Source organism: Capricornis sumatraensis, chromosome 14 (genome assembly GCF_032405125.1).
Source record: "Capricornis sumatraensis isolate serow.1 chromosome 14, serow.2, whole genome shotgun sequence".
NCBI lineage: Eukaryota > Metazoa > Chordata > Mammalia > Artiodactyla > Bovidae > Capricornis > Capricornis sumatraensis.
In genome coordinates this window covers 54,328,709-54,356,562 of record NC_091082.1, presented here as the reverse complement: position 1 = coordinate 54,356,562, position 27,854 = coordinate 54,328,709, and the positions used below count along the sequence as shown (strand labels likewise).

Below are 27,854 nucleotides of genomic sequence, written 5' to 3'. Positions count from 1 at the left end.
CAACTCCTAGAATGAACCGCAACGTAAACTGCAGACTGTGGTACGACACGGAGTCGTCACTGTGGATTCATCGGCTGCGACAGATGCACCTCTCTGCTGGGCTGCTGATAAAGGCCGAGGCTGTGCATGCGGGGCAGAGGACATGCGGGAGCCTCTGCGCTTGACTCGCCGTTTTGCTGTGAAACTAAAGCTGCTCTGAGGACTTCCCTGGTTTCCACGGGTTCAGACTGCTTCCACTGTGGGGAACTAGGCTCCAGCAAAAACAAAAACTGCTCAAAAAGTAACCTCTAATAAAAAATGTTATAGAAAATATTTTTAATGTTTTGAGTTTTAAAAATTCCCGCTTATACTACTAAGCTCTTTTTTTTGTTAAAGTTTAAGAGGTAGGCAATTCAAATAACAAAACAACCACAACAAACTCTTTCCTTGGCATTTGTTTTCAACTTAGTAAAGACCTCTACCCACAGGCCCAAGGGCCAGGCAGGGGTCCAGACAGGGCAGGACTGAAACAATTCTACACCATGCAGATTGCGTCTGGGGAGCCTGACTTATTTCTGCCTGTTTGTAAAGTGGGGCTGTGAACGCCTGGCTGGCTCAGGGCCAGGAAGAGCAAACAGAGGGCCCCAAGGCCAAGGAGGAAGTGCTCACATCCGGGAGGGCTTGAGGAGGGAGGGACCGGGGAGGAGGCACCTCCGAGACAGGAGGGCACGGGACAGAGCCTGTAGCCACCCTGCGACACTGGGGGTCCGGATGGACCCCACAGCACCAACATCCCACTAACTCCGGAGGGGCCCCAGGGTACTGAGCTCCAGGCCCACCCCCACCCCCTTGTCCTAGTCACCCCAGGTCCTGCCCAAGGACTGTCCTAGCGCCCCCAAGCCAGCTGGCACCCACACGGTGCAGATACAAACCTTCCCCAGGGACCTGATCCTGCCTCTGCTCTGCAGTTGTGCAAACAAGGAGGGCCAGAGCCCAGGTCCGGCAGCCCCTCCCTGGGGCCCCAAATCAGATGCCTCTCCCAGGGCGTCACCATGATTCCATCCCGGCCTCCACCCCAACGCCAGGGCTATGGTCCCGCACCTGCCCACCCTCCCTCTGTCCCCTCCTTCCTCCAAAGAGCTCTGGAGCTGCTGGGCAGGGTCTTCCTCAACTCACTTCCCCCTGAATGCCCGCAATGCGTGTCACCTCCAGGCAGGCAGGAGTGGGAGCAACCAGGGCAGCCAGGGGAACGTGTGGCCCCTTGGTGGCACTCCCGCTTTCCCATTTTTAGCAAAGACACGGAGATGAAAAGTGTTTCGCTTTCCTCTTCTCTATCAGAAAAGAAACAAAGACAGCCCAGTGGAGCACGCACGATGCCACACGGCACTGCCCACTGGTCTCTGGTCAGGGAGGTGAAGGGGCGGTACTGGGTGGTACTGGCCCTCACAGCTGGCCAGCTGCGTCCGTGCAGGGGTTTGAGTTGAGGATACCAAAGCTCTGAGTTTTCTAGAGAAGCCGGCAATCCAGAGTTTAATGTGGAATCTCTTGAAATTTGACTGGCAGCACCCGACTGAAATGGCCACCACGCAGGCCAGCTCAGGAGGGCAGAGCAGGTGGTGGGCCTGACCCCATCCTGGGGGGACTCTGTGTGTCCCATTCTCTCTCCCACCTCTCTCTGCCCCTCTGCCCATGCCAACCTGCAACTCCCTCAATCCTTGAACCCCAGAAGCTCCAGGGAAAAGTGGACAGTTGGCCCAGGGACCCCTTCCCGTGACCCCATCCCCCACGTCCTCTCAGCTGGCCAGTGGCAGGGACACTGCCTCCTGTGACCAGGCCTACGCACCCCAAGTTCCTCTCCACCATCTTCCTCTCTCCCTGCACTCCCAGCAGTGGCATCTGGAATGTTACCACCCTGTCACGCACCACCTCTCCCCCTCCATTCCAGCTACTCCTGCCCCAAACCACAGGATGAGTTGGCCAGGGCTGGGCCCATGGCTAACCAAAGCAGGCACCGCCTCCTCCCTGCTAACCTCTGAAGCAGACACTAAGCTAATGACAAGAGCAGGAAGGAAGCCACACACACCTGGATCATAGAGTCACTTTCAGATGGTGCAACCACCCCGCAATGGGGCGTCGGGAAAACTTCAGAGGAAGTGACACTTGGGTCAAGTCCTGGAGAGGGAGCAGATGAGCCAGGGACAGAGGGTGGGGCATGAGGGATGCTCCAAGGAGAGGTGGTATCTCAGAAGACCCCAGAGATGGGAGAGCTCAGCAGGTACAGAAACAGACAGTGGTCCCCCAAAGCCAGCCAGTGACCCCTGGGGGGAGAGAATGGGGGTGAAGGACGAGCTGGAGAATGGAGCCAGGAGCTTGTCACACGGGCCTGGGACTGAGACAGAGCCTGGACTTGTCCTAGGGGCAGGGTGGCCTTGGGAGACCCGGAGTCAGGGCTGGTGTGTGAGGAGTCACCTGGGGGCTGTGGATGGAGGGGCTTCTCTGCCTACGTCTTGCCTCCCAGCCCGAGCCCACCATTCACCCTGCTGCCCCAAGAGTCAGTCTTCTTAAGCAGGAGTCCACGGCCCTGCCAGACCCACCGGGGCCCCTCCTATGGGAGAAAAATTCAACTCCCGGGACTTCCCTGCCGGTCCAGTGGTTGAGACTCCACGCTTCCACTGCAGGGGGCATGGATTCGATCCCTGATCAGGGAACTAAGATCCCGCATGGCACGTGGGGCAACCAGAAAAAAAAAAAGAACGTGGGGCAACCAGAAAAAAAAAAAAGATTCAACTCCCTAGCGAGGCCTCTGAAGCCCTCAGGGGTCTGGAACTTTCCTCGCCTATCTCCCACTGCCTCTTGGAGCTCTAGGCTGCACCTGCCCAGGCCAGTACTGCTGGCTGGGCCCACCTGGACCTTCCCTCCACCTCGCCTGCACCAGCCTGTCCCGGCAACATGCCACCTCTGCCCCATGAAGAAAGGCGACTCGTGGACAAATGAGGAGCCTAAGTAGACACCAAATTCTGGAGGGCAACCAGCTTTATCGTCATCCACCCAAGCTCCAGATACATGGGCTGCTCTAAGCCAGACATCCCACCAAGAGGAATTCACCCTACAGATGTTTCCACACATGACCAAACCAACCGTGTTCAAGGCTACTCACTGAAAAGCTGTTTTACATCCAAAAGCGGGCCGTGCCCTAAATCCGCCAATAAGGGGCTCGTTAGATTAAGTTACACCCACATGACAGAGTGCACAGCCTCAAGCAAGAGGGAGGAAGGGTCTCGGAGAAGCCTCGTTAGATGAGAAAAGGCTCAGAATGATGGGAGAGGGGTTACCGTACCTGCAGGCCCGGTGGAGACCACCCTTGGGGGGAGGCCCGGGAAACCAGAAGCTTCCACTGCCCCTGAGAGGAGAACCAGCGATTGGAGGAAGGTCACAGTGACACCTCTGTGCCTTCTGAATTTAAAACCATGTCAAAGGACTTCCCTGGTGGTCCAGTTGTTAAAACTCCACTCCCAATGCGGGGAGCGCGGGTTCGATCCTAGGTCGGGGAGCACAGATCCCGCAAGCCCCACGAAACCATGTCAACCATGTCAAATATTAATAAATCCACAGTCTTTAAAATTTACTCAAAGCACAGCTGAAACAAAGGTGCTCAGCAAAGCCTTCTCTGACCTCAAGGCTACCATCTGAACTCAAGGCTACCATCTCTGCTGGTTCCTATGGGCGGGAGAAAGGCAGGGGAACAGAGTGGGAGAGGCCATTCCAGAAACGGACTGCAGGCAAGGGACAACGGGGAGGCCAGAGGAGCCACCCTGCTCCCCACACGTCTGTGTGTCCTGAGGGCAGGCCCTGTGCCTCTGCTCCTCCAGGTCCCCCGAGGCCAGGCCAGGCCCCACCCAACCCGGAGCCTCTGGACGGGGTTGAACTGTGTCCCCTGACACAATTCAGATCAGCTAAAGCCTGACCCTGGAACCTGTGACTGTGATCTGATTTGCAACCAAGGTGTTTGCAAACATGGTCAAGTTAAGGTGAGGTTATTATCAGGGCTGTGTTCCCATGACTGGTATCCTTAGAGGAAGGTGGAGGTCTGGACACACGAGGGGAAAAGGCCACACGACACGGAGGCAGAGCCTGGAGTGACGCTGTGACAAGACACACAGGCACTGCCTGCAGCCCGGATGCTGGACAAGGAAAGAAAGGCCCTTTCCCCTAGAGCCTTCAGAGGGAGCGTGGCCCTGCTGACCCGTGGTGTGGGGCTTACGGCCTCCAGATGTGAAAGCATACGCATTTCTGTGTTTTAAGGCACCCAGGCATGGTCATGTGTTACAGTGACGCCAAGAAACCCAGACAGCATAGGGCCTGAGGCCCCTGCCCGAGTGACCTGAGCACCACCCCCAGAAGGCAGCAGGGAGCGGCCAGGCTGAGTCCCCACGGCCTGCAGCCAAGCTCAGGTCCTGCTCTCCAGTCTGGCCAGCCCAGGCCAGGCCCCCAGCAGCCTTGGTGGCAGCTCCACTGATGACTGCCCCCTGCCCACCCTACCCACAGCCCCCCAGCATGAGGCCAACATCTCCAACTCTGATAGGAAAATGTCAGTGCTAAAATGGAACACTTCCACATGAGTTCCAGGGAACTGGGGGAGGCGGGGCAAGGGGGTTGTTTCCTTTACCCAACGGTGAAAGCAGAACTGCCTGAAGGAGAAGATGGCAGTGCCAAGTCCAACCAATTTCCAGGACACGTGAAGTCCTCTGCGGGGTTTCCACCAGCACCCAAACACGGGCAGAACCACTGGGCTTGCTGCCAGGGTCCAGGCGGGTTCCCACAGGGCAGCCAGCTCTAAGCACGCCTCACGGATTGTGCCAGAAGCTCCCCAGACCTGTCCCTTCTGAATGAGGTTCAACCCAGAGAAGCAAAAGCGGGTCAGGACAGTGACTTTTGGACAGAGTGCCACCCCTGCCTTGGAGCTGCAGGTGGCAGTTGAAAAGGTGCCCATGGCGGGGGCATCCATAAAGCAGGATCTGAACCGGAGTCCGAAGCAAAGCCAGGAAGGAGACTGGCAGGGCGGGGGCTGCCACTGCTGGTGAGAAAGGAGCTCCAGGCTCATCTGGGGGCACGCACCTGCCAAGAGGACCACATGGGTTGGGGGCACGTGGGCTGGTTCACACCTGGCAGCCTCCACCATGGGGCCCTGAAGGCCAGAGTCAGGCATATATGAACACCCCATCTTCCTATGTCGGGGGGACTCTGCCCAACAGAAGGCTGTGTGGCACTGCTTGTCCTACCCAATTTGCTGGCTAAGAAGGTTCCAGCAAAGCTCCTTCAACCCCCAAAGACCCCAAAGGAGGCAAGGGGGGAGAAACAGCTGGGCCACCAAAGAGGCCCTGGGACCCTCCCAGGCCCCAAAGCAGGACATGAGAATGAACCAGGGCAGGTGGCCCACCCAGCCCCACTGATCCCAAAAACCCAAAGCACCCTGAGCTAAGCAGAGAGGAAAGTGAGCAGCACCTGGCCCAACCACAGAAATCTGCTGCCAGGAGGAAGGGAAGCACCAGGCGGGCAAGAAGGCAAAGAGGAGCAAGTGCCCCAGCTTGGGCACTGGAGCTAGGTGGGTGAGCGCCAGGTGGGTGAGTGCCAGGCCTCACTGCCAACTCCCCCGGGCACCCATGATATGACCCTGCCAGGAGCCCATGTGGATACTCAAGAGGCCAGAGTCCCCATCCCGGGTTCAGTTAACCACCTAACCTCCAACGTCAGCAAGACCTGGGCCAGCCCTGGGGGCCCCTGGCTGCCTGAAGCCAGCCACAGCCAGCCCTGTTGCACATAGGGGCCAAGTCCCCCTACCACCTGACCCCGTCTGCCACAAGGGTGCCCACATGGGGGAGGGGGGTCCCACAGCTGGTGGTTGGTACCTGCTCAGCTGGGAAGCCATGTGGGCTGGGACATCCCAGGTCCAGAGAGAGGCAACAGAGGCAGCTGCAGCTGACTCACTGGCCCTCTCCCACTGCAAGGACGGTCCCAACCCCTTGGCCTGGCGGGAAGCACCCTGGCTTCCTGGGCTGCCCAGTCTAACCAGGAAGGGGCCACTTTATCAGTCTGAGAAGCCTACCAAAAGCCAGTTGTCATAGAAACCTCATCTTGTATATAACAACAGTGGAGAAGGAAATCTTCTAGCCCTCCTGCTGCTGTTGCCCTGAGATCTAGAAGGCAGAGGTGCCCTCCTGAGAGCACTGGGGACAAAGGCCAAGCCCCAGGCCTGGACCCAAAGCTTCCTGACACTCAGACAGAAGTGGTGGGGGGGGGGGCGATCAAGAGCCAGAGTAAGTGAGACAGAGGGAGAGGTCCCATCAGATGCAGAGCAGCTGGCATCTGAAACCTGTCCCCCAAGCCCACCCTGAGTGGTAGGGGCTGCTGAACCCCGGCAGGGAGGCAGATGGCTGATCAGCCCTCTCCTGGCCGACGCCCTGCCCCCACCACACAGACCTTCCTCCTCACCGCTCAGGTGCACTGGCTTCTACTGTCTCCCCCCGCTGGGTCTGGGGGAAGAGGACCGGCTGGCAGAGATGCCCTGGTGCTGAGGCGAAGCAGCAGCCAGGGGAGAGGAGGCTGGACATGTCCTGAGTGTCACCCAGACCCAACACCATCCCTGCAGAGCCACGGTCACCCAGGCACCATGATGGGCGGCATAAATGAATGAACCCACCCACTCAAGGGCGTACTTCCTAAAAACTGTCATCCTGGCTCAGCTCCCAGGCACCTGTCCAGCTAGCCCACACAGACTTTGTTGTTAAGAGGACAAGTCAGGACACGGCCCTGATGGGGCTTGGCAAAGGCAGCCTGCCACTTGGGCCCACAGAGACCCCCTGTCAGAGGCCAAGTGCCCTCGGTTCCTTCCTGGGGGCCTTCCTAATATGCGGATGGATTCTCACTAAAGGCACTAGTGGCCCCACCTTTATGCAAAAGAGAGAAGAACATTCCAGACTGATTAAGAACATCCCAGCCTGACCAGCACCACAGCCCCCGGTTCCACAGGGAGGCAGGCACCCAGCCCAGGAGGAAGTGGCAAGGCTACCCTCAGCTGGGCCATCAGGATGCCTGGAGCCTGGAGCTGGCAGGCAGGTGAGGGGCCCAGCCACCACACCACACCCACAACGTCTGCCTGGAGGGGAGTCAGGGCTGAGTCTGGGACGAAACGTCTCCCATGAGCCTCCCCACCCATACAGCCTGACAGGTCCCGGCCAGGATGGCAGACCTCCCCCAGCCCCTTAGCCACTACAACAGCACACCAAGATTTGCCCGCAGCCCCTGGGGACAGGTCCTGTCTGGCAGGGCCGGGCCAACCTGCTCACCGCCGGGTCCCACACTGGGCATGTGTGTCAGACGCTGAGCTGACCCCCGGGGGATGCAGAGTGAACAGACGTCATCCCCACCCCACCCACCCAGGGCCCTGGTCCCCTCGCGTCAGCTGGGACCCCCTCCTCCGGCCCTCCCTGCTTCCCCTTCCCTGGGCCACAGGCCACTCAGGACGCGAACCACCTCAGAGGTTCTGGGCGCCCCAGACGCTCGGTCTGTTCTAGTCCCTCTCTCAACCTCAGGTTGGAAAGAAGGCCCCAAGGCCCCAGATGCCCACTCCAGCCCTGGCCTCCAGAGCCACATGCCGAGACCTGCCAGTCCCACCTGCCCTGGTGCTCGGGCCAGGGTCCCCCAGACACCCCCCACCCCGGCTGCCCCACAGTTTTCCCATGGCTCCCAACTCACAGCCTGGCCTTCCCCCTGAGTCGGGCCTGGTCAGTGCACCTCCGGAAGGCTGAGAGGGGCACAGCTCGCCGGAGCAAGAGCATGGTGTCCACAGCCCCACAGTCCTTCCCGAAGCCACGACCAGATGGGGCTTAGAGAGGGCTCCCTGGCCTGCAGTGGTGCCCTTTGGACTCAGCCAGTCCCGCATAGGGGCATCGCTGCCTCCCTAAGCAACCGTGGCTTCCCTCTCCACATGGCGGGCTGGGCAACCCCCTCCCCAGATAAAAGGCGGTGCCCAGAAGCCCATCCCAACACTCCAAATACTGCAGGTTCCCTGACCTTTTTTTGTTCAAATTTTTGTTTTTTATTTTTAAGTTTTTTGGTTGTGTCACCAGGTTTGCAGAATCTTAGTTCCCCAACCAGGGGTTGAACCTAGACCCTCGGCAGTGAAAGTACTGTGTCCTAACCACTGGGCGGCCAAGGAACTCCCTCCTTGACTTTTCAAACTCCTGCAAAATTTTAAGAAATTGGAGTAGAAAGAGATGTTGGAAGTTAGCCGGTTCAAGCCCCAACTTCTACCCGGGAGGAAGGGAGGAAGGGCGGCAGGCCGCCAATAGTCAGAACCAGAAGACACCAGGGGTACCGATCCGAGAAGGAAGGACGGGTTGGGGGAGGCAGCCTGCGGGGCTCTATGAAGGTCAACAACTGCCCTCCCCACCTCCCCTATACACCAACCAGGTGATGACTGTGACCCCACACCAAGAGAAGCAGGCACCGTTTGCCCCAACAGGTTCTAAGTTCATTTGGCTTAAAGATACAACAGTCCTCAATGGAACGAATAGAGAATCCTGATACCAACCTGTACCTGAAGAACTTTCTAAATGATACATCTACCAACGGCATGGGGGAGGATTCACATGGCATGCGATGCCGAGCACAGAACCATAAAACATGGGAAAATGGACTGAAACCCACAACTGAGACAAGGCTATCTAGAGAAGTGCTTTTAGACAAACCACAGAAGTTAAGACTGAAATGAAGCGTTGTTGGAGGGAAGACATGTTTCACATTTGGAGAATGAGCCACTAAATGATATGCAGCGTCAACTACTTAAAACCTGGAGAGAGCTACAAGCTAAACCCAGTGGAACTTAGGTTTTTTTTTTCTTAATTAGAGAAAAACAGAATTCAGGGAGGGGAGAAAATCTGTAAGAAATGATGCAAAATTAACTGTCTAAAACCCCTCCCACAGCTCAGTCCTGTCAGGGAGGCTGGACCAGGCCTCCACCGCCACTGGACTCCAGCCATGAGCAGACCTTTCCACAAGCAGAACCATCTGATGCCAGTTTAGCTATATGAGTGAACAATTTTGAAGCTGAACAACCATAAGTTGCTATTTCCTTTCTATCAAATTAACCAAGAACCATTTAAAATGACAAAACCAGATGTCTGGAAAGGTTCATAGCAACAATATTCATAATAACCGAAAGGTGGAAACCCAGGTATCCATCATCGGATAAATAATATATGGTCCATCAACACAATGGACCATTCAGTTCAGTTCAGTTCAGTTGCTCAGTTGTGTCCAACTCTTTGCGACCCCATGAATCACAGCACGCCAGGCCTCCCTGTCCGTCACCAACTCCCTGAGTTCACTCAGACTCACATCCATCGAGTCAGTGATGCCATCCAGCCATCTCATCCTCTGTCGTCCCCTTCTCCTCCTGTCTCCAATCCCTCCCAGCATCAAAGTCTTTTCCAATGGGTCAACTCTTTGCATGAGGTGGCCAAAGTACTGGAGTTTCAGCTTTAGCATCATTCCTTCCAAAGAAATCCCAGGGTTGATCTCCTTTAGAATGGACTGGTTGGATCTCCTTGCAGTCCAAGGGACTCTCAAGAGTCTTCTCCAACACCACAGTTCAGAAGCATCAATTCTTCGGCACTCAGCTTTCTTCACAGTCCAACTCTCACATCCATACATGACCACTGGAAAAACCATAGCTTTGACTAGACGGACCTTTGTTGACAAAGTAATGTCTCTGCTTTTGAATATGCTGTCTAGGTTGGTCATAACTATTCTTCCAAGGAGTAAGCATCCTTTAATTTCATGGCTGCAGTCACCATCTGCAGTGATTTTGGAGCCCCCAAAAATAAAGTCTGACACTGTTTCCACTGTTTCCCCATCTATTTCCCATGAAGTGATGGGACCAGATGCAATGATCTTCGTTTTCTGAACGTTGAGCTTTAAGCCAATTTTTTCACTCTCCTCTTTCACTTTCATCAGGAGGCTTTTTAGTTCCTCTTCACTTTCTGCCATAAGGGTAGTGTCATCTGCATATCTGAGATTATTGATATTTCTCCTGGCAATCTGGATTCCAGCTTGTGCTTCTTCCAGCCCAGCGTTTCTCATGATGTACTCTGCATATAAAGTAAATAAGCAGGGTGACAATATACAGCCTTGACGTACTCCTTTTCCTATTTGGAACCAGTCTGTTGTTCCATGTCCAGTTCTAACTGTTGCTTCCCGACCTGCATACAGGTTTCTCAAGAGGCAAGTCAGGTGGTCTGGTATTCCCATCTCTTTCAGAATTTTCCACAGTTTATTGTGATCCACACAGTCAAAGACTTTGGCATAGTCAATAAAGCAGAAATAGATGTTTTTCTGGAACTCTCTTGCTTTTTCAATGATCCAGCGGATGCTGGCAATGGATCTCTGGTTCCTCTGCCTTTTTTAAAACCAGCTTGAACATCTGGAAGTTCACATGATTTGACCATAAAAAGGAGTGCAGTACTGATACACACCGATAAAAGGAATGTTCATGGGTTGAGGTCTGGGGAAGTCATTCTGGCTTATACATGAGTTACCTTGAATTCGATGCTGACTAAAATAGCCTGTCTGTGGTCTAGCAGACAAACACTGTGCATCTGCTTTAATTACTAAAGGAAAGGGTGCACTGACCAGAAGTAAAGAGTGTTCATGTTCAAAATAAAGCCTAGTGATTTCCCTGGTGGTCCAGTGGCTAAGACTCTGAGCTCTCAATTCCAGGGGTCTGAGTTTGATCCCTGGTGGGGGAACTAGATGGCACATGCTACAACAAAGAGTTCCAGTGCCGCGGCTGAAGATGGAAGATCCCGCTGGCTGCAGCTGAGACCCAGAGAAGTCAGATAAATAAAGAAAAAATAAGGATTAAACACCTCCTCCCTGGGACGCCAATGCTCATTACTCCTTCAACAGTCAGACTCCCTTCCCAGGTGCCAAGGCCACACTGATGGCCTGGGTACGTGGGGATCTGGTTTTCTGAAACCGGAGGGAAGGTCTCCTTGACTTGATGTTCTCTGTACTGACAAGACAGAAAACTGTGCTGAAAATCCTGCCTCTCCGGAGCAGATCCTCAGAGCAAATCCTCTGGGCTACAGTCCTCAGTTTGGCTCACATCAAACTCTTTCCTATTCCTGTTATACACTGTTTAATATCAGTTACTTGCCTCAACAACACAACGTGGATGAACTCTGAAAACACACTGAAAGAAGCCAGTCATGCAGAAGAGCATTTCGTATATGAGTCCACTGATCTAGAACACCCAGAACAGGCAGATCCTAGAGACACAGAGACAGTAGACTGGCAGTTGCCAGGGGCTGGGAAAGGGAGGTAGGGAGTGAAAACACCCATGAGGTTGTGTCTGGGGTGCAGTTTGTGGGGAAATAACCACTATGTCCTTCAGCTCTCAAGGTCATCTGGAAACTGAAGAAGGTGGAGAAGGCAGCATGCTTCCTTCCACCTGCCTCACACCTGCCCAGGGAGTAGGGGCTACACCCGAGTCGCCAAGGAGCAAGGCAAGAAGTGACAGACAAGGTCCTGGAGCTCAGAGAATCAACTGGCCCAATTGATGGTAGCCACCCAGGAGAGAAGGTGAGCAGAGAGCTGAATGGCTTTTCCTAGAACTGGAGGCCAGTTTCCTCCCACGGCTTCCCTGGTGCCTCAGATGGTAGAATCTGCCTGCAATGTGAGAGACCAGGGTTCGATCCCTCATTTGGGAAGATCCCCTGGAGAAGGGAGTGGCAACCCACTCCAGTATTCTTACCTGGAAAACCCCGTGAACAGAGGAACCTGGAGGGCTACAGTCCACGAGGTCTCACAGAGTCAGAAACGATGGAGTGACTAACACTTTTCACTTTCCTCCCACGGAAGCCCACCTCCAAGGGCAGAGAAAGCTGGGAGGGGCAGAGATACACTCTGGGGACATAAAGAACTCCTAACGGTGAGAAAACCAAAGCTGCAATTTTTTTAAATGGGCAAAAGACCTGAGCAGACACATGGCTAAACAAGATACGTAGGTGACAAACACAAATATGAAATGATGCTCGACACTGTTAGACATTAGGAAACTGCAGATAAACACCACCGTGAGATCCTCTCACACCTCAGCACAGTTAAAACTGAAAAGCCCGACTGTACCAAGTGCTGGTAAGGCTGTGGAGAAACCGGGACTCCCAGGCGCTGCTGAAAACGAGCAGGAACAAACATGAAATGCACAACCACCTGGCGAGACAGTCTGGCAGTTTCTTAAACAGTTAAACCTACCCCTACCATCCCATCCAATGCTGTCCCCTGAGTATGTCCCCTCAGAGGCCGGCACACCACTGCTCATGGCAGCGTTTCCTGTGACAGCCCACAGCTGGACACGACTCAAATGCCCATCCACAGATGAACGAACGGACAGACCAAGGTCCATCCACCCGTGCAAGGGAATGCTACTTGGCAATAAAAGGAATGAATGCTGGTCCTTACAGCAACATGGGGGAATCTCAAAATGATCACACCATGCGAAAGAGGACAGGGCAGACAGAAAAGAGCTCTGACTGCATGGCTCCACTTCTACAACACTCTCGATTCAGTTCAGTTGCTCAGTCATGTCCAACTCTTTGCGACTGCATGGACTGCAGCACACTAGGCTTCCCTGTCCATCACCAACTTCCAGAGCTTGCTCAAACTCATGTCCATCAAGTCAGCGATGCCATCCCACCATCGCATCCTCTGTCGTCACTTCTCCTCCTGCCTTTAATCTTTCCCAGCATCAGCATCTTTTCAAATGAGTCAGTTCTTCCTATCAGGTGGCCAAAGTTGGGCCATCAAAGTTCAACCAAAGTTGAACTTCAGCTTCAGCATTAGACCTTCCAATGACTATTCAGGACTGATTTCCTTTAGGATGGACTGGTTGGATCTCCTTGCTGTCCAAGGGACTCTCAAAAGTCTTCTCCAACACCACAGTTCAAAAGCATTAATTCTTCAGTGCTCAGCTTTCTTTATGGTCCAACTCTCACATCCATACATGACAACTGGAAAAACACAGCTTTGACTAGACAGACCTTTGTTGGCAAAGTAATGTCTCTGCTATTTAATATGCTGTGTAGGCTTGTCATACCTTTTCTTCCAAGGAGCAAGCATCTCTTAATTTCATGGCTGCAATCACCATCGGCAGTGATTTTGGAGCCCCAAAATACAAAGTCTGTCACTGTTTCCATTGTTTCCCCATCTATTTGCCATGAAGTAATGGGACCGGAAGCCATGATCTTCATTTTTTGAATGTTGAGTTTTAAGCCAGCTTTTTCACTCTCCTCTTTCACTTTCCTCTTTAACATTCTAGAAGATGCAAACTAATCTACAGGGACAGTGAGTCAGTGGCTGCCTAGGAAGGAGGGCGGGATTATCAGGAGATGAGGAGAAACTCTTAAAATGATGGCTGTGCTCATGACCTCGATTATGGCGATGATTTTTCAAGTGTTTACATATGCCCAAATGGATCAAGCCACTCACTTTAAATGTGTACAGTTACATAAATTATATGTCAATAATGAAATAAATAAATACCCCACCCACCCACCCCTACAGCTGCTGTGTGAAGAATCACGTGGTGGTGGCAACCACCTGGGGGTTCTTCTCAGTCACTGAATCTACGAGAGTTTACTGGCACTCAGTCCATTTCCAAGAGTGTCTCAGCCACCAGCTTCAGGACCACAAGCAGGAAGGAGGCGGCCAGGCTGCCCGGAGCTCCAGGTACGGCCTCACTAACAGCCCTACCAGGCCAGATTGCCAGGCACCACCAGGCAGCAATCACAGCCCTCTCAGCCCACGGGATCCACAGTGGAGCCCTCAGGAGCAGCCCAGCAGGCCCTGAGGACTTCCCCAGAGTCAGGCAGAATACGGCCAGTTGTCCATACGGTGACACCCAGTCTCACTGTGGAAGAGGCTCCCAGGCATCCTTGAGAATAGAGGAGGATGCCCTCCAAAGACACTGTCCTGGAGGTCTGCGGGGTGCGGAAGCTGGAGTAGACCATGAAGGGGCTGAGGACAGAACAAGGGCAACCGTCTCAACCTCTAGAACCCCAGCCCTGCCCAATATCCTGGGCATCGAACAGCCCATCCTGCTGGACATCACCTGCAGACCACATCAGCAGATGGCCCCCTCAGAAAGCCAGTGTGGAAATTCCAAGGGCAAGCTGGCCCAGGAGACGTAGTCAGGGTTAAAGCCGTGGCTCTGCCACACCAGCCACTTGCCCCTAAGTCAGCCACTGCCCCTCTGGACTCTGTTTCCTCACCTGTAACCTGGAGGGTCCATGGAGAGCTGAGAGTTCCTCGAAGCTGTGACACTCTATGAGGACTTCCAGGACCTAGGAGAAGCCAAGTACACTGGCTTCTGGCTCCTGGGCTGGCCAGAGGACACAACCAACAGAGGCACTGATAGCAGAACAGTGACAAGCCACCAACTGGGGGAAAATATTTATAAATCACGTGTCTGATAAAGGACTTGTATCCAATAACCAACAATCCAGCATGAAAATGAGCAGAAGATCTGAAGGGACGCTTCATAAATGAAGACACACAGATAGCAAATAAGCACATGAGAAAGATGCCTGTGTCACAGGTTACCAGGGAATCGCACACTCAAATGACAACAAGCTACACTCACACTCACCCTACCAGCCATGATCCCGATGTGACAATGCCAGACACTGGCGAGGACACAGAGTGGCAGGAGCTCCCACTAAACCCTGAAGGACACAACGTGGTGTGGGCACAGTAGGAGAGTGTAGAGACGTCCCACAAAACTAGGAATTCAATGCACTCTCTTCCATATTAACTATATAAAAACAAAAGTAAAAAGAAGGCTGAGCACCAAAGAACTGATACTTTCAAACTGTGGTGCTGGAGAACACTCTTGAGAGTCCCTTGCATACAAGTAGATCAAACCAGTCAGTCCTAAAGGAAATCAACCCTGAATATTCATTGGAAGAACTGATGCTAAAGCTGAAGCTCCAATATTTTGGCCACCTGATGCAAAGAGCTGATTCATTAGACAAGACGCTGATGCTTCGAAAGATTGAAGATAGGAAGAAAAGGGAGTGACAGAGAATGAAATGGTTGGATGGCATTATCGACTCAACGAACATGAATATGAGCAAACTTCGGGAGATAGTGAAGGACAAGGAAGCCTAGTGTGCTGCAGTCCATGGGGTTGCAAAGAGTCGATTATGACTGAGCAACTGAATAACAACAGCAAAAAACTTAGTAGGTACATGGGAACAATTACAAGCAAAATCAAGTCCACAAATTATCACTGCTATGGCTGAGATAAGACTATCCCCACTAGGAATTCCCTGGCAGTCCAGCAATTAGGACTCAGGTGGCTCAGATTGTAAAAATTCTGCCTGCCACGCAGGAGACCCAGGGTCTCCTGGGTCAGGAAGATCCCCTGGAGAAGGGAATAGCAACCCACTTCAGTATTCTTGCCTGGAGAATTCCATGGACAGAGGAGCCTGGCGGGCTACACTCCATGGCGGGCTAAACACAAAGAGTTGGACACAACTGACTAACACACTCACTTTTTCACTCTCACTGCCAAGGGCAAAGGTTCAATCCCTGGTCAGGGAACTAAGATCCCACAAATCAAGAGGTAAGACTGTTCCTACTACTTCTTAGATGACACAGGCCACTTAGACCAGCTCCTTACTGGGCTAAGAGCCCCGCTGTTATGACAAGATGGGACCAGCCTGTCATTATAGGAAGCACAGAATGACAATCAAATAGGATCCAGTCTCCTTAGACACCACAGGGCACCAAAAGCCATTCAGCTGTTAGAGTTCCAACATCTGCGCACCTGTCCCCCAGCTTCAGGGGTCAGTGTCCAGAGTGATGCCCAAGCAGCAACACTGTCATGGTGGTGAGTATGGCTCCTGAGCTGGACCATGAACATCCACATGCTGAAGGTCACCAGGACCAGAGGCACCAAGAGGCAAGTGCAGGAGTTCTGAAGCTGGACCCCTGCCACTCCCCCAAACAAAATTATTTTCCCAGCCAAGAAAAAAAAAAGCAAAAAAAAAAAAGTCTGAGTGCCAAACACAAGCCTGAAGTTCTGGTCACCAATTATGACATGGGGATAGGGTTGGGGTGGGGGTGTTATGCCCACCACCAAGCAGTTCTCTGATCCCAGCTGGGTGTCTTACAAGTTAACTTGATTCTGACTCTCTGCCTGGATGCAGGTCAGAAACCAGTATGCAGGTCAAGAAGCAACAGTTGGAATGGGACATGCAACAACGGAGTGGTTCCAAACTGAGAAAGTAGTATGTCAAGGCTGCATACTGTCACTTGCTTATTTAACTTCTATGCAGAGTACAACATGTGATATGCCAGGCTAGATGAATCACAAGCTGGAATCAAGATTGCAGGAAGAAATAACAACCTCAGATATGCAGACGACACCACTCTAATGGCAGAAAACGAAGAGGAACTAAGAAGCCTCTTGATGAGGATGAAAGAGGAGAGTGAAAACGCTGACTTAAAACTCAACATTTAAAAAATCAAGATCATGCCATCTGATCCCATCACTTCATTGCAAATAGATGGGGAAACAATGGAAACAGTGGCAGATTTTCTTTTCTTGGGCTCCAAAATCACTGTGGACAGGGACTGCAGCCATGAAATTCAAAGACGCTTGGTCATTGGAAGAAAAGCTATGACAAACATACACAGCATATTAAAAAGCAGAGATAACACTTTGCTGACAAAAGTCCGTCTAGTCAAAGTTATGGCTTTTCCAGTAGTCATGTATGGATGTGAGAGTTGAACAATAAAGAAAGCTGACCACCAAAGAATTGATGCTTTTGAACTGTGGTGTTGGAGAAGATTCTTGAGAGTCCCCTGGACTGCAAGGAGATCAAATCAGTCAATCCTAAAGAAAATCAACCCTGAATAGTCATTGGAAGGACTGATGCTGAAGCTGAAGCTCCAAAATTCTGGCCACCAGATGAGAAGAAATGACTCATTTGAAAAGACCCTGATGCTGGGAAAGATTGACAGTAGGAGGAAAAGGGAGCAACAGAGGATGAGATGGTTGGATGGCATCACTGACTCAATGGACATGAGTTTGAGCAAACTCCAGGAGATAGTGAAGGACAAGGGAGCCTAGCATGCTGCAGTCCATGGGGTTGCAAAGAGTCGGACACAACTGAACAACTGAAAAACAACAACCTGGAGACAGCATCAGACCCCACCCGCCACCCTCCCAGACCAATCCCAAGTCCAGGCTGTCATTTGTGTTACTGACTGACCAGTTACAGAGTTTCCACCAAACTCCTTCTTGGGTTTGATTAATTTGCTGCAGAGGCTCACAAAGCTCAGGAGACCCATTCACTCATGAGATCACCATCTTACTACAAAGGACATTAAAATATACATGAGTCATCAGCCAGATGAAGAGACAGGTAGGGCAGAAGCATGTGGGAGGCACAGAGCATCCACCTGCTCTCATGGTGTGACGAGATTTAGGACAAACCTGAATCTCTACAGGCTCTCCAGCCCAGCTCCCTGAACCCCATCCTTTTGGGCTTTTATGGGGACTTCACAACAAAAGCCTGATTGATCCCATCACTGGTCACTGATTCAATCACCGATTCACCCAGCAGCCCCTCTCCCCTCCCTGGAGGTCAGGGGGCTGGGACTGAAGTTCCAAGCCTACGATCACATGGCTAGCTTCCACCCTTAGGTACTTTCTGAAAGTCACCTCGTTAACATAAGCTCCGGTGTGGTTGAAAGGGGTTTGTTACCAATATTAAGACACCTTTATCACTCCCATCATTTAGGAAATGCCAAGGGTTTTAGACTCTGCCAGAAACAGGGATGTAGACCAATTATGTATTTCTTATTATAAATAACAATATCACAAAGCCACACCTGAATGAACACAGCACCAGAATAGCAAAGAAAGACAAACAAAAGAGTGCGGTGTTTACTACAATGGATGTTCCCCACCCCAGCTCATCCTGATCAGTTACAAGGCTAAGGTTTCCACCTGCTAAGTCCCCAGAAGGTAATGGAATATGTAGTTGGCTCCAGAAGAGGCTGAAACCTGAAGCCTGGACTTTGAATAGGTGGAGAGGCATGGCCCATCTCCCCATCCCATACCCGCCCCCCCCAACCCACCCCCACCATCCAGTGGCCCAAATGTGCCAGGACAGGCCAGAACTGGTCGGGGGACCAGATCCCTACCCTCAGGTGTTCCCCAGCCCCCATTCCTGGGTGCCAGACAGGCACACACACCAGGAGCCCTTTGGGTACCCACCAAATTCTATAGGGGGAAAACAGGCTCCCCAGACCCCAGAGCAGTCTTACAAGCACTTGGTCAGCGAGCACAACAACCTGGTCTTTGGGGACACCAGAAGTGTGCTTTTCTTTAGGCACCTGAGGTGCAGAGAAGCTCTCGGCCTTACGCTGAGTATGGGAGATAAATTACACCTGAGCCTTTTAGTCCTAAAGGAACTCAGTCCTAATACTCATTGGAAGGACTGATGCTGAAGCTGAAGTCCCATACTCTGGATACCTGATGCAAAGAACTGACTCATTGGAAAAGATCCTGATGCTGGGAAAGATTGAAGGCAGAGGAGAAGGGCGCGACAGAGGATAAGATGGTTGGATGGCATCATCGACTTAGTGGACGTGAACTTGGGCAAGCTCCAGGAGATGGTGATGGACAGGGAAGCCAGCTGTGCTGCAGTCCATGGGATTGCAAAGAGCCAGACATGACTTGGCAACTGAACAATAACAAGCCTTTTAATTCCACCCACTTATAAACCAAAAGTAAGCAATAGCCATTTCCAGGGCACCTGGCAGGTTAGGGCTGTCTCCATCAACCAGTTCCACGCTTTAGCAGCATCTAGCCTAGTCAGGGCAGGTCAGGGCAGGCGATGAGGCATCTGGTGCCCATTGCGCTGACCTTGAATGGGAAATTCAAGGTCATTCCTGCCCTCAGTCTCCCCGTCGGTAAAGCAAGGGTGATTCCTACATCCGCGGGGGCTGAGAGCTAAGCAAGTAAGCACGTAGGGCGCAGGGAGCAGGTGGGAACAAAGCGTCAGCTCAGGAAGTGGATGCTGCCTCCAGGGCACATGGCTGCAACCCCATAGCTGGTGGGATGCTCTGCTCCCAGCACAGCCAGGAGGAGGGACAGTTAGTCTCTGAAGGAAGTTCTCTCTCCTGGACATGTCCACTCCCAGTCTGACAGCTGCCTCCCATCTTTCGACTTCTCTGACACTCCACCACCTGCAGCTTCCCAACTCTCCAGGTTTCTTTTTTGGTTTGCTTGTTTTGTTTTTTCCATCTTTTTTCTTCTATTTTTTATTTTATTTTTAATTGGAGAAAAACTGCTTTACAATATTGTGTTAGTTTCTGCCATCCATCAACATGAATCAGCCATAGGTTATACATATGTCCCCCCCCCTCGCACCTCCGACCCCACTGTACCCCTCTCAGGTTGTCACAGAACACCAGGTTTGAATTCCCTGCATCACACAGCAAACTCCCACTGGCTAGCCATTTTAAATATGGTAATATACATGTTTCAACGTCACTCTTTCAATTCATCCCACCCTCTCCTTCCCACACTGGGTCCACAAGTGTGTTCTCTGTGTCTGCATCTCCACTGCTGCCCTGCAAACAGGTTCATCAGTACCATCTTTCTAGGTTCCATATGGGTGTGTTAAGCCACGATATTTGTTTTTCTCTTTCTGACTTATTTCACCCTGTATAAAATGCTCTAGGTTCATCCACATCATTAGAATTGACTTAAATGTGTTCCTTTTTATGGCTGAGTAATATTCCACTGTATATATGTACCACAGTTTCTTTATCTACTCATCTGTCAATGGACATTTAGGATGCTTCCATGTCCCAGCTATTATAAATAGTGCTGCAGTGAACTTTGGGGTACATGTGTCTTTTTCAATTACGGTATTCTCAGAGTTTATGCCCAGTAGTCAGATTGCTGGGTCATACAGTAGTTCTATTCCTAGTTTTTAAAGCACTCTCCATACAGTATTCCACAGTGACTGTATCAATTTACATTCCCACCAACAGTGCAAGAGGGTTCCCTTTTCTCCACATCCTCACCAGCATTTATTGTTTGTAGATTTTTTTGATGACGGCCATTATGACAGGTGTGAGGTGATATCTCACTGTAACTTTGATCTGCATTTCTCTAATAATGAGTGATGCTAAGCATCTTTTCATATGTTTATTAGCCACTTGCATGTCTTCTTTGGAGAAATGTTTTTTTTTTAGATCTTCTGCCCAATTTTTGATTGGGCTGTTGGTTTTTCTGGTATTGAGCTGTATGAACTGCTTGTATATTTTAGAGATTAATCCTTTGTCAGTGGTTTCATCTGCTATTATTCCCTCCCATTCTGAGGGTTGTCTTTTCACCTTCGAACTCTCAACGTTTGAAACATGGTTTAGATAGCCAGTCACGCCAGCTGGCCCCTGGCCTGCCACAAACCTGAACCTCTGTGCCCTGAGGGGTCAGATTCAGGATACCAAGGGGGCTGGATTGTGTGGCCTGGCCCTGGGAAGGTCCCCAGCAGAGACCTGTCCCTTGGGAGGCCTGGAGAGCAAGAGCCAGCCCCTGCCACGGACAGGATGAAGTCACAGAACAACCCAGAGAAGGGGGAGAGGGGGACCTGGAGGAAGGGGTAGAAAAGTCAGTGGGGGCAGGGGCAGCGCTCAGGGAGACAAGTGGGAACAGAGAGATACAGACCTCAGAGACCTCATACACAGATCACACATAGACTGTCCTCTTCTCAAGGAACTGATGTACGATAACGTGTACACCACGTCCCACAGGGCAGGCCCTGTATTGTGGCTCATGGATTTCTGGGTTCTGTCCTCAGGGTCAGGGATCAACGAACCTGGGAAAGAGTTCAAAGCAAGCTGGGAGCAGCTGGAAGAAGCCGCAGGCGAACAGTCAGGAGGTTTGTGGTTTCAGCGCACCACTAATCAGCCTGTGACCTTGACCAGTAACCTGGCCACTCAGCACCTATCTCTCAGTCTATGAAAAGGCATGTCCACAGGCAGAAGAATTAAACTGGACCCTTACCTCACACCATCTCTGAGGAAGAACTGGAAAAAGGTCCAAGCCCTAATGTAAGAGACAAAACCGTAAAACACTTCAGGGAAAAACACAGGGAAGCTCCAGGACTGGGGTTTGGCAGTGCCCTCTTAGAGAGGACAACAGAAGCACAAGCAGCAACAGCAGCAACAAAGAGAAACATCAAAACTGTAAAGCTTCTGTGCTGCAAGAGATAATAATCAAAAGTAAAAAGACAACCCACTGAATGGAAGGAAACCTCTGCAACCCATACACTTGAGAAGAGATCTGTATCTACAGTACAGAAGGAGGGACTTCCCTGCAGTCCAGTGTTTAGGACTGTGTGTTTTCACTGCCCAGGGCCCAGGTTCAGTTCCTGGTCAGGAAAGGAACTAAGACCCTGCCAGACAACGCAGCAGAGCCAAAAATAAAAATAAAAAAATACAGAAGGGACGCCTACAACTCAATAATAAAAACACAAGCCAACTGAAAAAATAGGCAACAGACCTGAATAGACAATTCCCCAAATGTACAAATGGCTGATAAGTGCATGAAAAAGTGTGTGTGCGTGCTCAGTCATGTCCAACTCTTTGCCACCCCATGGACTAGCCCGCCAGGCACCTCTGTCCATAGGATCTCCCGGGCAAGAATATTGGAGTGGGTTGCCATTCCCTTCTCCTGGGGATCTTCCGATCCAGGGATCAAGCCCCGGTCTCCTACGTTGGCAGACAGGTTCCTTACCACTGAGCCCAAGGGAGTATCACTAATCAGGGAGATCCCCACTGAAACCTCAGTGAACCACCACTTACAACCGCCAGGGTGGCTACAGGGTAGCTACATATAGCAAGTATTGGTGAGGATGTGGAGCCCATAAGAGTGAGAAGGAGGCAGCTGCTTTGGAAAATATTCTGGTAGCACCTCCAAAGGTTAAACAGAGCAACCCTTTGACCCAAATGGAACTGCTGAGCTGCTTTCACTCGTGCCACCTCTGACATCAGTTGGGGGGGTTGACCCTCACACCAGCCATTTCTCCAACTCTTGGCCGTTAGCCAGGCGCCTGCAATTGGGTTCATTCCTGACCCCTCCTAGGGCCTCCCCAAAGGCTCAGTGGTAAAGAATCTGCCTGCCGGTGCCGGAGATAGGAGGTGTGAGCTCAACCCCTGCGTCAGGAAGATCCCCTGGAGGAGGGAATGGCAACCCACTCCAGTATTCTTGCCTGGGAAATCCCAGGGACAGAGGAGCCTGGTGGGCCACAGTCCATGGGGTCACAAAGAGTTAGGACACTACTGAGCACATGACCCCTCCTCAGGCCGGATGGTTCACTGGAGCACCTCACAAGACTCAGGACTTAGGGTTATGGTTTTTGTTGTTGTTCAGTTGCTAAGTCACATCCGACTCTTTGCAACTCCATGGACTGCAGCGCACCTGGCTCTTCTGTCCTCTACTACCTCCCGGAGTTTGCTCAAATTCATGTCCACTGAGTCCATTCATGTCCACTGGATAGTGATGCTATATAACCATCTCATCCTCTGCTGTCCCCTTCTCCTTTTGCCTTCAATCTTTCCCAGCATCAGGAACTTTTCCAATGACTTGCCTCTTCACATCCGGTGGCCGAAGTACTGGAGCTTCAGCATCAGTCCTTCCAATGAATATTCAGGGTTGATTTCCTTTAGGATTGAATCTTCCTGCAACACCAGAGACCAGGGTTCCATCCCTGAGTCAGGAACATCCTCTGGAGAAGAGAAAGGCAACCCACTCCAGTTCTTGCCTGGACAATCCCATGCACAGAGGAGCCTGGCAGGCTACAGTCCACGGGATTGCAAAGAGTTAGATATGGCTATACTAAAAGAGTCAGATTAACCCTATACTATGCTCCAGTAAAGGACAGAAATAGCATCAACCTAACAGAAGCAGAAGATATTAAGAAGATGCGGCAAGAATACACAGAACGGCACAAAAAGCTCTTAATGACCCAGAGAGCCATGATGGCGTGATCACTCACCTAGAGGCAGACATCCTGGAATGCAAAGTCAGGTGGGCCTTCGGAAGCATCACTATGAACAAAGCTAGTGGAAGTGATGGAATTTCAGCTGAGCTATTTCAAATCCTAAAACATGATGCCGTGATAGTGCTACACTCAATATGCCAGCAAATTTGGAAAACTCAGCAGTGGCCACAGGACTGGAAAAGGTGAGTCGTCATTCCAGCCCCAAAGAAAGGCAATGTCAAAGAATGTTCAAACTCCCCCACGATTGTACTCATCTCACAAGCTAGCAAATTAATGCTCAAAATTCTCCAAGCTAGGCTTCAACAGTACGTGAACCAAGAACTTCCAGATGTTCAAGCAGGATTTAGAAAAAGCAGAGGAACCAGAGGTCAAATTGCCAAAAGCTGTTGGATCATAGAAAAAGCACGAGAATTTCAGAAAAACATCTACTTCTGCTTCATTGACTACGCTAAAGCCTTTGACTGTGTGGATCACAACAAACTGTGGAAAATTCAAGAGATGGGAACACCAGACCACCTGACCTGCCTCCTGAGAAATCTGTATGCAGGTCAAGAAGCAACAGTTAGAACGGGACATGGAACAATGGACTGGTTCAAAATTGGGAACGGAGTACGTCAAGACTGTATATTGTCACCCTGCGTATTTAACTTATATGCAGAGTACATCATGCAAAATCCCATACTGGATGAAGTACAAGCTGGACTCAAGATTGCTGGGAGAAATATCAATGGTAACCTCAGATATGCAGATGACACCACCTTAATGACAGAAAGCCAAAGAGGATCTAAAGAGCCTCTTGATAAAGGTGAAAAAGGAGAGTGAGAAAGCTGGCTTAAAATAACATTCAAAAAATGAAGATCATGGCATCCAGTCCCATCACTTCATGGCAAATAGATGGGGAAACAATGGAAACAGAGACAGACTTTACTTTCTTGAGCTCCAAAATCACTGCAGATGGCGACTGCAGTCATGAAGTTAAAAGATGCCTGCTCCTTGGAAAAAGAGCTATGACAAACTTAGAGAGCATAATAAAAAGCAGAGACATTACTTTGCCAACAAAAGTCCATCTAGTCAAAGCTACGGTTTTTCCAGCAGTCATGTATGGGTGTGAGAGTTGGACCATAAAGAAAGCTGAGTGCCAAAGAATTGATGCTTTTGAACTGTGGTGTTGGAGAAGATTCTTAAGAGTCCCTTGGACTTGAGAGGTAACAGGCAGGAAGGCCAGGGGTCTCCAAATGGAGGAAATAGCCTGCAAGTGTCAGACATTTTATCTCTCTTAAGCGGCAGGAGGAAACAAACTAGCGATATTTTTTTCCTTCTCTATACAAATTTAAAAGGAGGTTTCTCTTAAAATTCTGTGTTGCCATGACACCTGGTTTCACCTGAAGTTAACAAATGCCTTTTTCTTATGGAAATGTTTATCTTAGGCTATGCTAATGTACTATGCATTTACCCCAAACTCTGTCTTCCAGTCGGTTCTGCCTTTTGGCTCAGAACCTACTTGATAAACCAGTCTGTTGTTATACTCCAATATTGTTCCTCTAATCTGTGTAAACGACACTATTTGCATGGTGCTCTGCCCTTCTTCAAGATTCAAGTTAATCCTTTTATGGCCCAAGATGAACCATTTGGAGCCAAGATTATCCCAAAATACATCTTACGGGTGAGGGGCCTGGTGCCATTCTAAGTTTTGAGACATTCCTTTCTTTCATTAACAGACTGCTGGTGACTATATAACATCCAGCTAAAGACTAGCAGGGGGGTACTCTTTCTGCCCCCTTCTGATGCCTATGTCAGAAGCTTTCTCTATCTCCTTTATACTTTAATAAAACTTTATTACACAAAAGCTCCGAGCGATCAAGCCTCGTCTCTGGCCCCGGACTGAATTCTTCTCCTCCGGAGGCCAAGAATCCCAGCATCTTTTTGTGGTTCAGCAACAACCTTTCACTACCACCCAGGGAATGTTAAGGGTTTTAGGAGCTCTGTGCCAAGACCTAGGAATAATAACCAAATACACATTTCTTATGATGCCACCCAAGAGAAATAAAAACATATGTCCACATAAAGGCCAAAACGCTGGAGACGTTGGCATGCATCAGTTGATGAATGGATAAACAAGGTGGTACGGTAAGGTAAGGTGAAGTCACTCAGTCATGTCCGACTCTTTGCGACCCCATGGACTGTAGCCTACCAGGCTCTTCCATCCATGGGATTTTCCAGGCAAGAATACTGGAGTGGGTTGCCATTTCCTTCTCCAGAGGATCTTCCCGACCCAGGAATCGAACCCAGGTCTCCCACACTGTAGGCAGATGCTTTACCATCTAAGCCACCAGGGAAGTCTTAAACAGGGTGGTACATAACCATAAGTGGAGTATTATGAAGCAAGCACTGACACGTGTGACAACACCGATGAACACTGAAAACATGGTGCTGAGTGACAGAAACCAGACACAAAGACCACATCACTTGGCTCCAGCGACATGACATGTCGAGAACAAGGAGATCTACAGAGAAGGAAAGTGGATTAGGGGGAATGGAGAGAAAAGGCTTTTCTCAAAGAGGTCACAAAAATGTTCTAAATTGGTGGTGGTAATGACTGCCCAACTCTGGATGTTCAAAAAGCCACTGAACTCCATACTTCAATGGATGATGCGTCAATGGGATGCGAATTACAACTCAATAAAGCTGGTACAAAGAACCAGAATCCACCCACCGGAGGTTTATCCCAAGTTCACTACATTGCCAGAGGATTAGCCAATCACATGAGGACAGCTGCCCCCCCCCCCCCCGCCTCCCTCAACAAGTCCAAAAAAAAAAAAATCCCAGCTCAATGCGGGGAGGGTAGGGGCGAGGAGAGCGGACACCTGCAGCCCCCTGCTCTCTTGGCAGCCCCCTCTGGCAGCCTGAGCACAGGCAGACACCTGCCAACACAGCAGCCTGCTCCGATCTCAGGGTGCTCTGAGCTCCATGCTCATCCCACGCTCTCAAAGCCCACCTCCTCCAACAAAGCTGAGTGGGGTCCCGGTGGAAAAAGATGCCAGGTCTCCACTGAGGATGCATACACAGAGGGGCACGCTCAATCCCACAGAACACGCAGTTCACAACACCCAGCACCCACTGTCCACTCCAAACCATTACCAAGAAATCCTGAGTCACAAGGCCTGGGCTGGACACCAAAGGCCTAGCATGGCTCAGGGCACACAGTGTCCCTGTCATCCTACCTTGTAATGCCACCAAGTTTAGACGACAGAGCAGATCTGGTTCCAACAGCCCAGGTGGAAGCCCAGCATCTCTGCCCCGGCCTCTTGGAGCTCCTGTGCCCCAGACACTCCTGGACAGTGACTGGCCTCCTGGAGGCGGCCTGCCTGCGCAGCCCACAGAGGCAGAGAGCCCGGGTGAGCAGCCTCATCCTTCAGAGACCGGCCCAGACTGTTTACCCTGAGCCGGCACAGGGTTTAGCCACCGCCTCTCTGCCTTCAAGGGGCCTCCCTGACGCTCAGGAATGCTGAGCGCCTACTCCTGGGATGGCCCCTCCTCCCAGCAGCTGGCAGCTGCCGTGGCTCTCACAGGCTGCAGGGCCCAAAATAGAAAGAATCTGTGACCCAGCATGAAGTCGCTGAGCCGGGGTCTCTGATGAGCAAACGAAGAATGAAGGTATCCACAGGACCACAATCGGTGCGCAGGACTGGAGGAAATGGGTGGGGCTGTAATCCACGCCCACCAAGGTTCCGTCTCCAGGACCATCAATCAGGCAGGCAGGCAGCAGCAGCCCCTCGCCCCCGCCCGCTGGAAGGGCCTCCACACAGCAGGTGGACAGGTAGGCTGGGCAACTGCCAACTAGCGCAAGGGTCCAGAGACGGCTCAGGTGAGCAAGATGCCACCACCGCAGGGCGGAAGTTCGCGGGTGCCATGTGAGGCTCCAGCGGAGAGCCAAGGAAGACGCAGGTTCCCCACCCCGGACTCCCAAGAAACAGAGGCAATAGGTCTGGAGCTGTGACTCCTTTTTACTTCTTTTTCTTTGGCTGTGCCGGGTCTTAGTTGTGACATGTGGGATCTTCCTGGACCAGGGATGGAACCCGTGTCCCCTGCATTGGCAGACGAATTCTTAACCTCTGGACCACCAGGAAAAGTCCCTCTTTCTTATTCTTTAATGTGGACAACATTAAGAGGCTTTCCTCAGTAGAGAGAAGGCAGTAGGTTCCAAGGTCCCCAGCTGCTGCTGCTGCTAAGTTACTTCAGTCGTGTCCGACTCTGTGTGACCCCATAGACGGTAGCTCACCAGGCTCCGCCATCCCTGGGATTCTCTAGGCAAGAACACTGGAGTGGGTTAGCAAACAGCTTCAAAAGGTGGGCTCTGGCTCCCCTCCAGCTTCCAGGTGTGACTGATGCAGGGAAGAAGCCTATTTTGACTCCACATTGCAACTGTTTCTTTGACTTGCTTTCCATTGCATTTGTTATTATAATCATACTTAATGGCATGCCTGGAAGACCCTGCCCCTCTGCTTGACAGTAAACTAAAGAGCCTTTGTTCAGCTCCTGGAGAGATAGTTTGTCCCAGACCAAACCAGTCGATCCTAAAGGAAATCGATCCTGAATATTCATTAGAAGGACTGATGCTGAAGCTGAAACTCCAATACTTTGGCCACCTGATGTGAAGAGCCAATGCTTTATAAAAGACCCTGATGCTAGGAAAGATTGAAGGCAGGAGAAGGGGACGACAGAGAATGA

General features: G+C 51.2%; 1 protein-coding gene across 1 annotated transcript in view; it reads right to left on the bottom strand.

Annotated features, from left to right (window-relative positions):
- ACOT7 (acyl-CoA thioesterase 7) overlaps positions 1–27,854 on the bottom strand; it is a 101,063-nt gene that overhangs the window by 62,147 nt on the left and 11,062 nt on the right.